Source organism: Oxyura jamaicensis, chromosome 4 (genome assembly GCF_011077185.1).
Source record: "Oxyura jamaicensis isolate SHBP4307 breed ruddy duck chromosome 4, BPBGC_Ojam_1.0, whole genome shotgun sequence".
NCBI lineage: Eukaryota > Metazoa > Chordata > Aves > Anseriformes > Anatidae > Oxyura > Oxyura jamaicensis.
In genome coordinates, this window is record NC_048896.1 from 67,389,037 (window position 1) to 67,405,627 (window position 16,591).

At 38.2% G+C, this 16,591-nt stretch overlaps 1 protein-coding gene across 4 annotated transcripts in view; it reads left to right on the forward strand.

Annotated features, from left to right (window-relative positions):
- DLC1 (DLC1 Rho GTPase activating protein) overlaps nucleotides 1-16,591 on the forward strand; it is a 286,531-nt gene that overhangs the window by 231,978 nt on the left and 37,962 nt on the right. The window lies entirely within an intron of this gene.

The window sequence follows — 16,591 nt, forward strand, 5'->3', positions numbered from 1 at the left end:
TTAGTGCAGGTGCCTGCCCCCAGAAAGCGTTGTGCAGACAACGTGCGTGACCGTTCTCATGGATGACCCTCATACACAGTCCCTACAGTCAGTGCAACTGCAAACTGCCTCTTCCTCTGCTTGTGCTACAGGAAATGCTTTCAGCATGCTTCCTAATGTCCTTCAAGCCTTCATCTACAATTCCTTCTGCTGCTTCTATCATGCCTTTGCCCTTTCTTGCACCCTGTAGGGTTTCTGCAGTATTTGCACTGAGTGCTGCATTATGTTTCAGCACCGTGTTAGACTGATGGTTTCTTTTGTTACTCCTTGGCCATTGATGCTTTTTAGCAGTTCAGTTCCAAGAAAAAAAAAATATATTTGCAACTTCACTTAAATTTATGCAGTTTCTCTGATATATTCATGAGACTGGCCCTGCCAAATATTGTAGGAATAAAGGAAGTAAAAGTGGTTCTCCCTGGAAACCTTACAGAAAAATCAAGTCATACACTGACTCCTTGAGCAAAATAACAGCTGCAAAAAGCAAATGACACAGACTTTAAAAGGTTACTATTGCAAAATTATGAGGAAATAGTAATTTTATAATGTTTAATTATCTTCCATTAGGAGAAAAACAAAACAAAACAAAAAAAATGCTATGCAGCATTTCAAATGTAATTGCCTCAGTAAGGATTTTTTTTGAGCATCAAAATGTCAATTATACATTCATATACCTATGATGAAGAACCAGCTTATCTGTGCTTAGTCATTCAAAATGTTGCACTATCTGTCTGTGTGAAGGAGATAAAATCAGTAAAAACAGATGAAATTGTTTGGCCGTCCCACTCTTGCAAAATGGAACAATTTCCATTTTCCTAATATTTGATACCTCTGAAGTTGTTACTAAAAAAAAAAAAAAAAATCTACTTTTGCAGCCTGTGTTTTTCCCAGTGGCATGAGTGAATAGTACAGCAAATGAAGTTTTTTGTGACTTTAAAGACTTCTTCAACCAGACCCCAAATGAAGTCCCTTCTGTTCAATTTTCCTCCTGAGAAATATTATCAGGGAAAATTTGAAATCTGTATGTCTTAGCCAATCCTTATTTTATTTTCAAAGAAATCTTTGGCATCAGACTACTTATGCAGGTATAAATGAAAGATGCAGCTCTTTCAGCTGCAGTCAGAGCAGTTATGTGGAAGTTGCTAAGACAAAACTCCATCCCAAATTTGTAAACAGCAGCAAATACAGAAGGTGAAAAACTAGGTGGAGAAGGGAAAAGGGAAAAAGGAAAAGGAAAAAAAAGATAAATTTTCTGTTGATTTCAAACTGAACCAGGACAGTTCTAGAAAATATAAAAAGCTTTTTTTCTCTCTCATTTCTCTTGCTGGTACCAGTACACCAAATAGATAACTAGCCTGGTTTTGTAGTCTGAGAAAATTGAGCTCTAGGAATATGAGTTCTGGATATTTGGCTTAATCTACATGGACCTCCAAACCATTTGGAGGTTTATCCATCACTGAATGCCAGAAAATATGAAAGTGATCTGTCTTGGAGTACTTTGTGTTCCTGACAGGGAGTTCTGGGGACTCACTGTCTTATTGCATAATGTTGGACACAAGGAACAAAACATCTGTTAGCTGTGAATGCAAGCTGCAGATAACTGTAGTATTAAAATGACAAAGAGATACAAATCCTTGGATATTTTAAATTACTTTGGTAAGGTGGTACAGAATGGTATAGCTACGCTGGCAAGATTAATATCTTGCATCAAGAACTTAAATAACATAACCACAAAAGTTATTCCTAGACAAGAAGACTATGAATAAGGTGACAAGTGATAAGGTAAAAGTAAACCACGTGGGATGCATACCTGAACACATACCATACACCAAAGACAAGTCTATACATCAAATGCAATCTGTATTCACCTTCCTCTCTGAAACAACCCAGAACTTAAAATCTTTCATGGCATCCTAGAAATAACCAGTACATTTAAGGGCACCCTCAAGGCACTGACTTGTGTTAGGAGCAATGTGTAGTGACTCAAGTGAATTCTCCTCTCCAAGACAAAGAATATACCCCCTTTTCTGGGCCCGTGTGGTCCTGGAAGTGTGGTACAAGTCTGATGGCTGCCCAGGACCTTCCAGCAATCTTGGGTCTTGTGCCAAGACTTTTTGATCTTTTTACTACTGTGACAATTGAGCAAAAACAAGACATAAGCCGGCTGTGTCCTGGAGAGTTATAGGGCACTGTGAGTGGTTCCTAAGGGTAAACCCCTAAAAAGGGGTAAAGACTTCCAGGTTTTGTTCACAGCTTTCTCAGCCAGTTCAGAATGTAGCTGTGCAAATGCCTATGTGGAAATGCCTAGCCCCTCCATGTGTTTCAGTTTCTCCAGCCGTAAAGTGAAAGCTTATGCATTAAAACTACTGGGAGACTAAATACATTGTTTTCAGTATGCTTTGCAAACCTCAGCTGAAAGGTATCACAGTAATGCAGACGAGTGTGTTTCTTCATACAGTTTTGTAGGCTCTGTAGTCCAGTAATAGTGCTGATAGAAATAGTGTTTTTCATTGTCTTTTGTAAATTCATAATTTACACTCAAATACAGAACTACTCTATTTTCCAATTTAAAGCTATAGCTATAAACCAAACTAGATTAAAAAAAAAAAAAAAAAAAAAAAAAAAAGAATATTTTATTTTTCTTTTCCCTAGGAAAGCTGTAAAATACTTAGGTAGATCATAGCAGTTTGATGGTTAATGATCTCTAAGAAATTACTGGCAGTAATTAAAAATGAATGCTTTCCTATATCATATAATCACTAATCAGAAACTGCTGGGAAAAACAGTGGTGATGTGATATCAGTCACCATAATGTGTTTTGACAAGTCTCCTCATTAAGAAAATAATTACCCAAACCACTAAGTATGTAGGAAAAAATATAACTTGCAAGTCTGGCAGATGATGAACATGTTCCTTCTATTTCTCATCATTTTTTTTTATGAAATGGAAGAATCTTCTGCAACATATCTGTAATTGCAGCTAAACCTCCAAAGGGAGGTATCCAAGACTAATTTCAAGTGCCAAAACAAAACAGATAGTTGGCAATCAAAACACACCCGCCCATAAAGTACATTTTGGTCAAAAGTAGGCAATTCCATTTTGACTCAAAGGCTTGCATCCCATACTTAGCTCATCACAGATGGGTGCCTCATCACTCACAGCTGTCTGATGTTTCAGGCACAACAGAGAGTGATGAGATTGCATTGTCTGCTGATCAGTGTGACCTTGCTTTTGATGATATCTATTTCCTACCTTTACTTGCACAAAATACTGACCTAATTTCCAGTGTTAGTCAGGATCCCCATTTAAATCTGTAGTGGGAGATAATCTCTCACTTTCAATATAGAATGAGTCTCCAAACAAGAGAAGATCGTCCATGTGGTTTAGAATCCCTTTGTACCACTCTTTCACCTCTTCCTTCTTCCTCACATTATTCTTCATTTCTTGCTGTCTTGAAAAATCAAAGGGTTTATAATGAACTTGGTTAATTTTGTCTTGGAGTCTTCCATGAGATCAGGAATTAATAAATACAGATCAATGCTAGTTAATAAAATAGAATTCAGTATTAACTTGGAGCTGCTCGTCTTCCAACTGTAGATACTGTCAGTCATCTATAACCACCCTTAGCCAGTTTCATAAGATGTTTTATGTGCGCAGATGTGATGTTTCACCAGATCTGCCTCTTGTTTTCTTCTGGTAGCACCTAGTTCAACCATAAAAGCAAACAACATCCTTATCCTGAAGCCTTTATCTGATCTCCCATTCCTAGCAAATTCATATGTTAGTAAAGAAGGGCTGCAAAACCTGCAACCCCACAAACAAAATTTAAAAAGTAACAAATTGGAAGATAATGAGAACTGGTACAAGCAAACAAACCAACCAAAAACCTGAGGTCAAAAAAAAAAAAAAAAAAAAAAAATCAGACAAAAAATGCCAACAACTGTGCCAAAACCTCAGCATGAGAGAAAAAAAAAAGACTCTCATCCACCAGTTTATTACTGAATAGAGCTCCAACATGGAAGTGTTTAAAAGATGAACATTACTGGGCTGGTGCTAAGAAAAAAAAAAAAAAAAAAAAAAAAAAAAAAAAAAAAACACTTTTTCTAACAAGATGAGATGCCCATGTCCAAGTGTGAAATAAACATATTCCACCCAAGGCAATGATAGCTGACGGGTGGAGCATAAGCATATGCCAGACCCTTGGGAAATGCATTGCAGTTCCTCTGATATGGATGGCCTCTGGCAGCCCCAAGGATATCCTGCTTGCTGTTGCTATGAAGGTTATGGTACTGCACGCACATTTTTAACACACTTTCCTGCTGGCTTGGTAGGGGGAAAGAAGAAGGTTATAATCAGGGTGCGTCACTTGCCTGACTTGTATTTAGACACTTTTCATATTGGCTATATTTAAAAGTGTTGATGGTTGACAAATCTGCTGAAGTTAGTGATGGAAAAGACCTATGACATTATCCTTTCTATTCTCCCAGTGTTGCAGAACCATCTTTCTTCCTCATAACCTGCAACTTACTAGGCATCTTGTCCATAAAGTGGTCCTTCCACTTTCTTTGTGAGTTTATTCCACGTTTGAGTGATTATCCCTGTCTAGGAAGTCAAAGTGAACTCAAAGTGAACCAAGCAAAACTTTTTCTTAGGGCTCAAAATAGTTCGTTTGTTTTGTTTTTCTTTAATTTCCATGCATCTCTAACTTGCTGATATTTCCAGGAGCAGAAGTTCCAAATTTACTTCTGAAAAGAGTCTTTTCCCGGTCCACCAAAAGCAGAAGGTACAGGAAATTGCATGAGAAATGTCCATGTAGCTGTCAACATGATTTCTAGGCTAGAAAATGAGAAAAAACTTCATATAAGTTTTCAGAAAATTGAGTTGTTTCTCTGAACAGATTTTTCTCAGTCTCGTGCATGAAAATGATACTCTAAGTAGTCTTGTGAGTTTTGCAGTTAAATGTTACAAAGGGTTACTTTGACATTTTTATGGTCTGTTTTAATTAACTGAAGCAAAATCTGCTCTCCTGAGTGATTCATTTATCCTATCAACCTTTCTATTTTTGTAAGATTAAATCAGGAAGTTCGCATTAAGCTTCCTTTCCTGGAATTCCAGTTGAACATTATTACCCTTTGTTTAGACTGCATCACTTATTCAGCTGATAAGGGCAGAGAATACTCCACTGGAGATACAAAGATTCAGCAATTTAGATCACTTAAGGAGAATTATGTATTTTCCAATAAAATACTGTGCATCTACATGCTGCAGGGAGTTGCTAAAAATTACATTTTTTAAAATCTGCAGGCACAAAACTGTACACTGTTACAAAGATATGGCTCAGGAAAGCATAGGTAATCTTTTTGGCCTTGACATGGGGAGGTGTATTGTAGCTTTGCATCATATTATTCTTATTACAATGCCAGCTTGATCATGATCTTAAGCACACTGTAAAAGAACCTGAGCTGGCAGACAAAGGCATGAAAGAATCAAAAGACTAGGTCCTGATTCTATGAGAATCATAGAATTTGATTGAATTATGGATCCAAATCTGTAATTTGGATTATGTCACACATTTTAAATTCTGAAGTATTTCTCAAATTTTAAACTTTGAACCAATCTGAAATCTTAAAATCAAGGTATGAACAGAGGAGGCACTGTAAAATACCAGAGATACAACTTGAAGCATGAATCCTGAGAAAGATGTGTAGCTTAAGTGATTGCAGTGATCCTTAAAATGTATCAGTTAACAATGATATAAAACTATACTTACACTCTTTAATTTTGGATATATTTTTTGAAAGTACAGTGTACTATATATGACAGATATATTTATACATAAAGACATTGTCTGTCTGCATTCTTTGGACATTACATTTGTTTTAGTCTGTAATATCCTGGCTCTTCATCATATATATGAAAAACACTAAGATTTACAATGTTTTTAGCTTCTTAGATAATTGCAATTAATTTTATTTACCTTCACATGGAGGTTTTTTTAGTGTGTGTGTGTGGTTTTTTTTGTTTGATTGTTTTTGGTTGGTTGTTTGGTTGGTTTTGGTTAGTTGGTTTTTCGGACTAGAGCAAAATCTGGCTTTGCAAACAATGAAAAACCCATCTTAAGCTTATATCTGAATTTCTATTTATGCTTGCACCACAAGCAGTTAACTGGGTTCTGCTTCTCACATACTCCAGCTGAAGCCCAAATTCTTTTTTCCCAGGATCCTTTAGTGACTTGATCTAATTTGTCTTCTAGCATGAACTAGATTTGTTAGTCTGCTCCAATCTGCAGCCAAAGGTACCTGACATTATACTTACCTAAATACTCATGAGAGGGGGGCACAAATCTGTAGCCTTCAGTAGGGGACAGATTTTTCAAACAATCTAAAGTATATGGGTGGGCAGTGTGATTGGTATAGATAAACTGACACACCTCCCCAAAATTTTAGATATATAGATCTCGATATATTAGTATGAGACAGACAGGCAGAAAATAGAGCTCTTTATATATTTCCATATGTCTTTATTTTTATGTATTCACATATTTGTAAAGTGAAGCAAAATTAAATCTGCAGGAAATACCTCTCATTTTCTCCAAGTCTGCCAATATTTAGCTCATTTGCATATTAGGTAGAATCTCCATAAATAAAAATAAATTATAAAAAAGTTAGTTAATGTGGTTTCTTGTAGAAAACAGATAACTCATTAAATTAGAAGGACGTAAACCTAAAAGAGTTCATAAAATAACTTAGTGTCTAACCATAATTATTGCAAGCAAAGATCAAAAGACGGGCTTATCAAAAGTGGAGACAGTTTATTTCCATCTTGGAACAAAGGACAAAAGACACAGTGTCTTGTCCTTTCCTTTGAGGTTTCTCTGTCTGCTCCTTTCCACTCCCTTTCCTGATAGGCTGTAATGTCTTGCTGGCTGATCTGTTGACTAAAACACAATAATCAATTCTGCGGAACATGTCAGCTACTTATTTTTATAGCAGGAACAATGGAAATAGCATCACATTGTTAACAGAGGTAAAAGTGATTAAAAATACCCTCTTGAGTTTTCCTTTCTAGCTCCCATAGCCACAATGCACTGGAATTGGTCCAGGACAAACTATGACGGTAGAGGCACACATTTTTACGGCAATCAGAGAACTTTGATTCATCTTTAACCTGTGAAGGAATGCTTTTTAAATTGCTGCTGTATGAACCAAGGAAAACTAATGAGCCTTTTAATGCACACATTTATTTTTTAAGATTACTATTTGAAATCTAAAGCAAAAGAGAGGATTTCATTTTTAAATCAATTTTCTTGTCTATATTTGATTCTTTAGTCTATGTTTTACTACGGCAAAGAAATCTGACTGAGAGCCTTTATTTGTTAATACTGCAAACTGCAGAGCCACATTCACACCAAATTTGTAGCATCACATAGAGTTTGCATAGTACTATGTTCTGAAAATGATACCAAGTAAGTTTCGAATGGAAAGAACACTTATAGGTAACATCTTTACAAAAATACACCAAACTTGGGCAAAGAGAAAGTTGCATAATATTTGCCTGGCTTAAAAAAGAAATAATTAATTACTTTCACTAGTACAAAATTTCCAGAATTTTAAATGGGCACAGAAAATCTTGTTCACCATCCAGCAAAGAAATACTATTAAGCACACCAGCGCCAATATCACTAGTGTGTTTTTATTTCTTTAATTAAAAAGAAGAATTCCTCTGTTGATTTTGGGGTTATCATATCCAGTGTAAGCTTCTTGATATGAAGATGGCTAAGGCAAAGATAATTCAAATAGGTTAAACCTATTTCAGTGTTACAAAGATCAGATAAACAGTGCTTGGTGAACTCATTTGAGACAAGTCACTCATTCAGTGCCAAGTATTATTAGAAATTCATTTTCTTAGCTGACACATGGACTTTTCATGCAGAGAGACCACTATGAAAAGCCTTGCTGTTCTGAGAATCTGTACTTTGATTTCTGGCATTATCAGCCAGATCAGAAATAGTAGGTACAAGTGGCCAGAGGATAAAGCATCAGCTTTTCATTCTTGGGAAGCTGCTCTTAATGGAACAAGTATAAGAATTTCAAATGAAGTGTGGTTGAGATCACAAAAATAGTCTGTGAAAGAGCTTGAAAATCCATCCTGAAAAAAATAAGGCCATGATCCTGTAGCATTTTTGTACTCAAATTTCTATATGCCCTTCAACTCCAAAAGAGTTGCGTACATGATTTTGTAGGAACAAGGTTTAAATTCCTTTTTATCCTAAAATAAACAAAGCCCGTCTAGTCAAGAAAAAAAGATCATGCAAGATGAGAAATACTATTTCAAGACAAGTAAACCAGCCCATCTTATTTTCTGAGCTTTCCATTATGTTCCGCATTATGTTATAGAGTAGCTATAAAATGGCGGGTAGCTCTCGAATTTCTTAACATTATGTTCTATGTGCTCTGCCACAATTCCCCCTAAAATAACTAATTGTTTTATAAAGTAATTCTAGCAGACATTCAGCAAGATGCTTGGAGACCATTCTCCTTCCTGTTTCTTTTACTATATCTGCTCATATCCAAAGGTGCCAAGCACCGGCTATCAACTGGCTTCATGGAACAGTTAAATTAATTGTTAGATTTGCATTAGCTGTACAGTTGCAGATATGTTCACTTAATCTACCACTGACCTCATGTCTTTCAGTCTTTTCTTACATTTCCCTTCTGAGTTCTAGATTCCCAGTTACTCCTAGGCATTTCCTATATTCTTCATTTGGCTTGTGTGCCTTTCCCTTTTCCTTCTTTGGGGAACATCTTCAACAGCCCTGGATCTAATGGTTCACTTGCTCTTCTTTGCTTGGGAAAAGGAAGAGATAAGGAAAAGAACTAAGGAGAGCTCTTCCACCTTCTGTAATTGCTATTGTAGCAGCCAGTTAGGAGGAGGGAAATAAGAGGAAGAGAAAAAAAGAAGGAAAATAAATTGAAGACATGAAGAAACTGGGAAAGAAATACCCAGCACAGGTACTACAGGCATAAAGATGAGGAACTCTTATTATTATTTCAGGTGCACAGCTCTTTACATGGCTTAGGGGAAAATGGTGTTACCAGAACAAACAGCTGGAAGCCATGCTGCCCTTTGGAAATAGATGGAGCACCCAAGAACCCTAGGTTAGCTAAAAGCCTGCCCTGGTGAGCAATATCTTTCTTCTTCAGAAGCAAAGCTTCAGATGAATTATCCTTGTTCTCATTCTGTACACTAGGCAGGAAGTTTCCCATGTAGCTCAAATCTCATGATGAAGTCAGTCAACTTCCTGAAAAGCAATAGAAATAGCAATAGCAGATAAGCAACTGAACTCTTCAGATACTTCTCCAATACAGAGCTGAACAGCATACTGGAGGTTTGACTCAGTTTTTTACATATTGGCAGTAGCATAAAATTAACGTCTTTGATATAAAAACAGAAAGTTTGAAAAATATGTGTTTAAAACTTCTTATTTTCAGGGTATAGTCTATGATTTGGGTACCTGGCTTGTAATTTTTTGACACATGGGATTCACAGTATCCAAATGTTACGTGTACCTTAAGCCAAGTGGGATATGGCTTTTATTTCCAAACAGTTTCTAAAGAATCCTATTCATCAGCTGAGAAATCCCATATTTTGACCTGCTAGAATCTAAGTTTTCAGGATGTTTCAGAATATTTGTTGTTATCTTGTAGGGCTTTTTCTTAGTGCTGTCACTGATTTACATTAAGGAGCTGAGAGGCGAGCATGTGGTTTCTTAGAGCTCAGGTAATTAAGTTTGTAAGGTCAATATGACATGCATGACAGATTCTAATGAGCTACGGGTAAATCAGATGGAAAGTTCTGCATATACACCTTTCAAGTCATTGTTTATACTTCCTGACTAAAAATCATATGCCAGAAGCACTGTTAATCTTGAGGTTTAATAGACCTTCTGTATCTGGAAAAAATAAAGATTCCTCAGCAAAGAAAAAAGACACTATTTCTGTACTCTAATGCTGCTCACAAGCAATATAATTCTACTGAGTGATGTAGAGACTCTTGTTTCAAAGGAGAGAAAGTCCTGGTTTGAGCATGAGAGGTGCAGAATGCTCTATCACTGTTAATCACTTGCCCCATTGATCCTAGCACAGGTATGCGCCCAGCAGCCCCGAACTCTCTGAAGCTGTGATCAAACAAAAAGCAGGTTAGCTGAATCAAACGTCTTCTTTTCTGTGTTACTTTCCTTAGAAGAGATCCTTCTCATTTTTGAAGTACGAGCCAGAAAATAGCCATACCCTTGTTGGCACTACATCCTATAAATAATGCTGTTCATACATTTAGCTGGGCCCCATGAAGAAATCATTTGGTTCTATTATCAATATAATGCTGACCAGAAGGCACCCACGATGTTTTGTGCCATGTATCATATATGTTAATAAATCTTCAGTAAAACTGTCAGAAACAAAAGATTCAAAGAATCCAGTGGCACAAAGGTTTGAAAAATGTCAGGGCTGTGTCTGTTCTCTGTATGCAATTTGTCACATCCCCACAGACCACATCACATTTTCAAGGCAGCTGGACACTTGGTGGTGGTGGAGGGAGAAGGGGTTCCTTCAGGGTGTATTTGTTGATATATTAGTGTTAGATAAAATTGTGAACAGTTGGCTATAGTATAAGTAAGCCTGATATCTGGAAGCCAAATCTGCGTTATTCTGGAATTAACTTTTGAAGGGTCAGATTCTTGGTTCTTGCAAATTACTGTGCAAATACAGGCTTCTGAAATGACCATCTACACCACCAGAGAACCTGCTTCATTGCATTTTGGGTTTAAAATAATAGAAAGTGAGTAAAGGGTTTGCTCCATTGCTTTAGTGAACCAACTATTTTAAAGTTTAAAAAAGCAGTCCGTTGTACTAGATGAAGAGGAAAAGCATTCTCCAGTCACTACTACCTGTGTTTACATTTTGAAGTCTGATGAAAAAAATGGCATTTCAGAAATGAGAGGACCCTCTCGAGAATCCCCTCCCTCCCCTCTCCCCCCAACCTTACTTTAGATATTTAAAAACTACTCTGGACTAGGGTTAGATAGAAGAGATTTGCTCTCTCAGGAACAAACTCATTTACCATGTCTCTTTGTAAAATGATACCAAGGCAAAACTAAAACCTCAGAAAAAAAAGCGAGCTAAAAGTGGTAGCCTGTCATGAGGTGACGGTGCTGAAATATTAGAGCAAACCAACCACTTTGCATGCTTCTTTTTCTTGTGGTCATGTAACAGAATATGCATCTTTGTTTTTAAAACATGCAAGCTCCTATTAACCTGTCAGTCACTTCTGTGCATCATATCATGTTCACAAATGGTACTGTACTCTCACTCTCTGTAACACACTGGCATAAAAAGAGAAAGGAAGCATGGAGAAGGAGGAATAAGCACTTTTTTTCAGCTGAACTGGCCATCCATTTAGAATTCATAATCTTAAATTTTGGAGTGAAGAACGAACACCCCAACAATTCTGTTACTCCTCCTAATCCCCGCCAGGTCTCCAGTCTTTTGGCGAAGGCCAAACAGCCACTTCTTTCTGTCTGACCCTCTCCCCTTGCTATTGCTGGCTCTCATTCAAGTCAGGATCACATTCATCTGGGTAATATACACCTAATAAATCTTGTCCAACTCAGTTTGTTCTTACTGGCAAGACAGCTAGCTTCCCCCTCCACTTCTCTCGTCTTTCCTCAGACATCATTATGGGTGTTGACACTCCAGCGAGTTACTTAAGGTGCCCTTAAGTAACTGTCTGCATGTGTGCATCTACCTCACTTCCCACTACAACGCAAGGTAATTGCTGCTGTAAGCTGTTTTTCAGTTACAATAAGCAAGAACATGGGCATGTACAATGAAAGAAGCAGTCAAACTGGCAATATGCAAGAGCATTTTTATTAAACGCAGTATCAGCATAGTAATCTCAGTACAGCACTTTCCATTGTACATTTTAAGGGCTTTGCAAAAGGGGCACGTATTATGCTCCTGATTTATCTGTGGGAAAAATGAAGTATGAGAAAGGGAACAGATAAACCAAGGTTGCCCAATAAGTTAAAAGAGAAGACTGCAGATGCTTTCAGTCTCAGTCCAGTGTTCTGTCACAAACAGGGCTGAGAAGGATTATGATCTGTCCTGACTTACCAGGCCTGACTTTGTTCACTGGGCATCTTAACATGTGTTTTCCCTCTTCCTTTCTCTGTAGCTTCACATTACATTAACAATAGCTACTCTCCAGGCTATAGTATCAAGCCAGTACCTCCCCTGATGAACGCTGAGGTGCAATTAGGCATCACAGTGTATGTGTTCCAGTTGCCATAGTTATCGTGCTTTATTGAGTCATGGGTTTAAAATGATTTCCTGAGTCCTGGAGATTCCCCAAGGCTAAAACAGCAGCAGTCTTTCACATAATGGGTCAACTGGTCCAGGTGGTTGCATGTGCCTATTTCCTCTAGAGGAAATAAGTTTAATGAATAATTTAACTAAAAAGCCTTGGATCACACAAGATGGAAGATGGAAGTAAGAGAAACATTGTTCCTGAAAGGATTTTTTTCATTGTTTATAATGTTTTTTAGGTACTATAAACTAAAATATTTTTTTTCTTCCCTTCTGCTCCTTTTAGCCCCAGCAGGGCTCTGCGTGGCTGACATGATCTGTTCAGGGGATCCTGCTGAAAAGTCTAGCATCTCATATGTATTATAACAACACAGCTGCTTCATAAACCAAATCTAACCACTGTTTTGACATATTTAAGGCAGCAGTCTTTCAGTTTCCACTTACCTTAGTGGACAATTTGCATCTCACATCTTGTTTTAGTAGAGGGTATTGTTGCCTGTCTGTGAAAGCTGACCTTTTTTCTTCATCAGACTGGATGTCATGCATGAACACAATGAGAGAGAAAAAAAAAAAAAAAACGCATCTTACCATTGAAATGCCTGTGACACCAGTGGTTTTAAAGGTGGGAGGTAAAGTCTGTTTGCTTAAAAACTGAAGAGGGGAGAGCTGGTTAGTCTATTAATGATATAGCTGCTGTCACAGGAACACAGAGAGTGAAAATAAGAGCCTTGGTTTGAAATAAACATGTCTCAGGCAATACAACGCTGAGGTACATAACCTGTCTCCATCATCAAACCATTCATCTTCTGATCATTCCTTAATATTTATGTTGAGTAAAAGCATCCCTTTGCGCTGTCTCCCTCTCCCAGCTGACTGCACACAGTGACTTGTATGCACAGAGGAGGAGGAGCAGGCGTGGGGACCCAGGCACAGTCACTGCCATTCGACTGACACACAAAGAGGGAAGGGTCGTGGATAGCTCCTGGTGTCAGGGAGCACTGGTGCCACAAGGCCACCAAGGCAGCTCCCACATCATAGGCCTAGGGCTCATGCCTTGGCAGAGGGAAAATCTTGTTACAGCTTTCTCTAACCAATTGTGTCAGAGCAGGTTCCCTGTGATCTGAACAACCATTAGGTCTTGCTGACACTGCCATTTCCACCACATAGATGCACAGGTGGCCTGAAATCAGGATTTCAGCCCTTAGGTTTTAGTCCTGATAACTTCAGGTTCATCCATGATTGATTATGGATGCTGTCTTTATTAGTAAATTAACAGGTTTGTACTTTTAAGCTAATCAATGTATCTTTAACAGAAGGCAAACTCATAAGCAGTAGAAAATTCTTCAACCTCCAAAAAATAAATCACCACCAGTGACAATGTCTTTAAAACAATATGGAGAAGACATTCTAGATCTCTACCAATTTCTGTAAGCCAGCAGACCCTCTTGAAATGAAGTGAAAGTGTTTATTTTCTTTCCTCCTCATTTTTCAGTTTGTGTTTATATGTTACCAAATTATGTCTCTTTGTCAAACTACGCCATCACTGTAATTTTTATTTCTTATCCTTTTGTGCATCCATATAACAGAGCCTATCCTAAGAACAGCGTGGACCTGCTGTTTCATTTGCAGCCTGAACTGTTGAACTCCTGGTGTCTGAGAGCATTAGAAGCAGACAGAGCACACTGATCCCTCCTTTAAAAATAGTCAGCAACATGCATCAGAAAGATTCAGTCAAGGTTACTTTTTTATTATTATTATTTACTGGTAAAATAAAGGGAAAAAAATACCCAAAGTGTTTTCTGGGATCAAACATAAGTAACAGCTCCCCATACATGATGAGGTGGGAATATTTCTAAAACTAGTTATTTCTAGGTGAATATTTCTAAAATGGAGATCCCATCAGTTACAGGCAGCAGAGCAGCACCTATATTTATGTAGTATGCACTTTACTATGTAAGTTGTTAAAAAGTGCTGTGGAAAGATACTTTCTGTAATGTTGTGATTCTCTTGTATAAGACAATAGCTTTCCTCCCCTGAAAGTCAAGAGCACATAATTCTGCTTATCTCTGAGAAGTGATAGTGCAAACAGTCTTTGTCAAGAGGCTCGAACAATTACAGACTCCTTTAAATAATTACTTTTCAGTAAAGGCAAGTGCTAGAAAATGCAAACTTAATTATTTCCCTGACAATGGTTGGAACAGGGAGGTTCTTGGGACTGGGGAAATTCTGCACACAAAAACCCCAGCCAACAGTGAGTCCAAGCCCAGAGCCAGAGGCCTGGAAACTCAAGCTGAAATGGTCCTATAATCTATCATGCTGCTGCTAAGAGGATATTAATACCAGCGTTCAGAATGGCTATCATGCGTCTGACAATCCTGCGTTTGTACGAGCAGGTCAGTTGACTAATTGTGAGCGGGATGTCTCTGTGTACTGCGCTGTTCAGACGCAAAGGGATGACAAGGGTACAGTTAACTATTAAGGCATTCGGGCCTTGGAGGGAAAACAGAGGACAATCAAGCCCTTATTATGAGATGCTGTCCTGCGATTTGCTCCCTTATGCAGTTACAACAGAAGGAGAATTCACCTTTTAAAGCGAATAATTGTGCCTGTCGGGCAAGCCTTTACAATTACTTTACCATCCAGCAAGAGCTCATTGATTGCATTAAGGATAACAGTGCTCCACAGAAACAATCCTCTTAGGCAGGCTGCTTATAAAATCCTGTGTCTCTGTCAGGCAGCTGCCTGCTTCTTGAATAGCCAGAGAGTTAAAGAAATAAAAATATTAAAGGCCAAAGCTCTGCTGATTTCACAACACCCTTTAAAGCCGAATGAGTGATTAGGGTGGTTGCCTCCTGCTAAACACCCATGCCTCAGGTGGAATGCTCCTTGGAGCACGTTTTACAGCTAATACCAGACTGGTGCCTTGCTTTTCAGCTCTGAAAATACGCCTGCTTAAGCAGCCCTATAGAATTCTGAGTTAAAATGCAAGCCAGAGAGACTGCATGTCTTCAAGGGTTGATAACAACCTAGAATCAAAGCCTTTCTACTTCAGATTACCAGCAAGAATCTAATCCAGGTCAGTGATAATCCTCCGGCATCTATTTAGCGATGATCCCAGCAGACAGACTGCTCCATCACAGAAATCACTGGCTCTGACATTGCTGTGAGCATCCACAAAGACCAAACAAGGATGGAGATTCCCCTTTTGCTGTGGAAGCTGATTAGCTTTGCAAGCAGGACAGGAGGGCTGAACCAAACCACAAAACATGTTATCATCATTATCATTCATTTGCTATTTTACAAAGCTGTGGAGGTGAGACTGATAACCCTTGGTTGAACTACTGAGAGCTTCCCAGCTCCTGTGTCTCTGCCACATCTGCCCTGTATTTACGAACTCTGCACTCACCCCATTCAGAATCATCAAACAAAACTCTCTAGCTTCACATTCATGTTTTGTGTCCATCACACAACCCTCTCACTTCATACTTTCCTTCACTGCCACGCACATCTCCTCCTCTCATTCCTAGCTGTTTTCAGTTTCCTTTCACACTGCCTAGTCCTCCAGACCCTTCCCATTTTATTTATTTATTTATTTATTACAAAGTAAAATTTCATTCCTTCCTTCTTCAAAAGCTTCCTGCAGGTCCTGAACAAAACCTTCCTATATGGAGATGCAGGCTTGGTCCAGGAAGCGGTCTGTGCAGTCAGTGTTTACAATAATACACCCTGCTTTTTACCAAGGGTATTAACTTGACATGCTGTGGGTTTCTGGTTCCAGCATTATCACTGTGATGGAAACACCTTCGCACCATCAGCGTACTTTCCCAAGTTTTGGACAGTTTGATTTTGTTCTGTTAATTTTTTTCTTCCTTTTGAGGATGCTTTTTGGAAGTACAGCTTTTTTTTTTTTTTTTTTTTTCTGGAATTCAGACCCTGAAAAATCCCACACAATTCGCGACCAGCCTTTTCCATCTCTTGTCATGACTATTCTGTCACTTCCTAGTCTACCAAGTGCCTAAAAGTAGAGACAATGCAGACAGAAAGCCAATTAGGCTGGGATTACCTTGTCTGTTCAACAGCTGGGATTTAGCGTGTGTCTGCCTTCCTGTGTTAGGGTAAAGAATTCACATTTTATGGGTCTGACCTACCTTGTCAACATCTAACCTGCTGCCTTACAAGAAGCACTGAAAAAT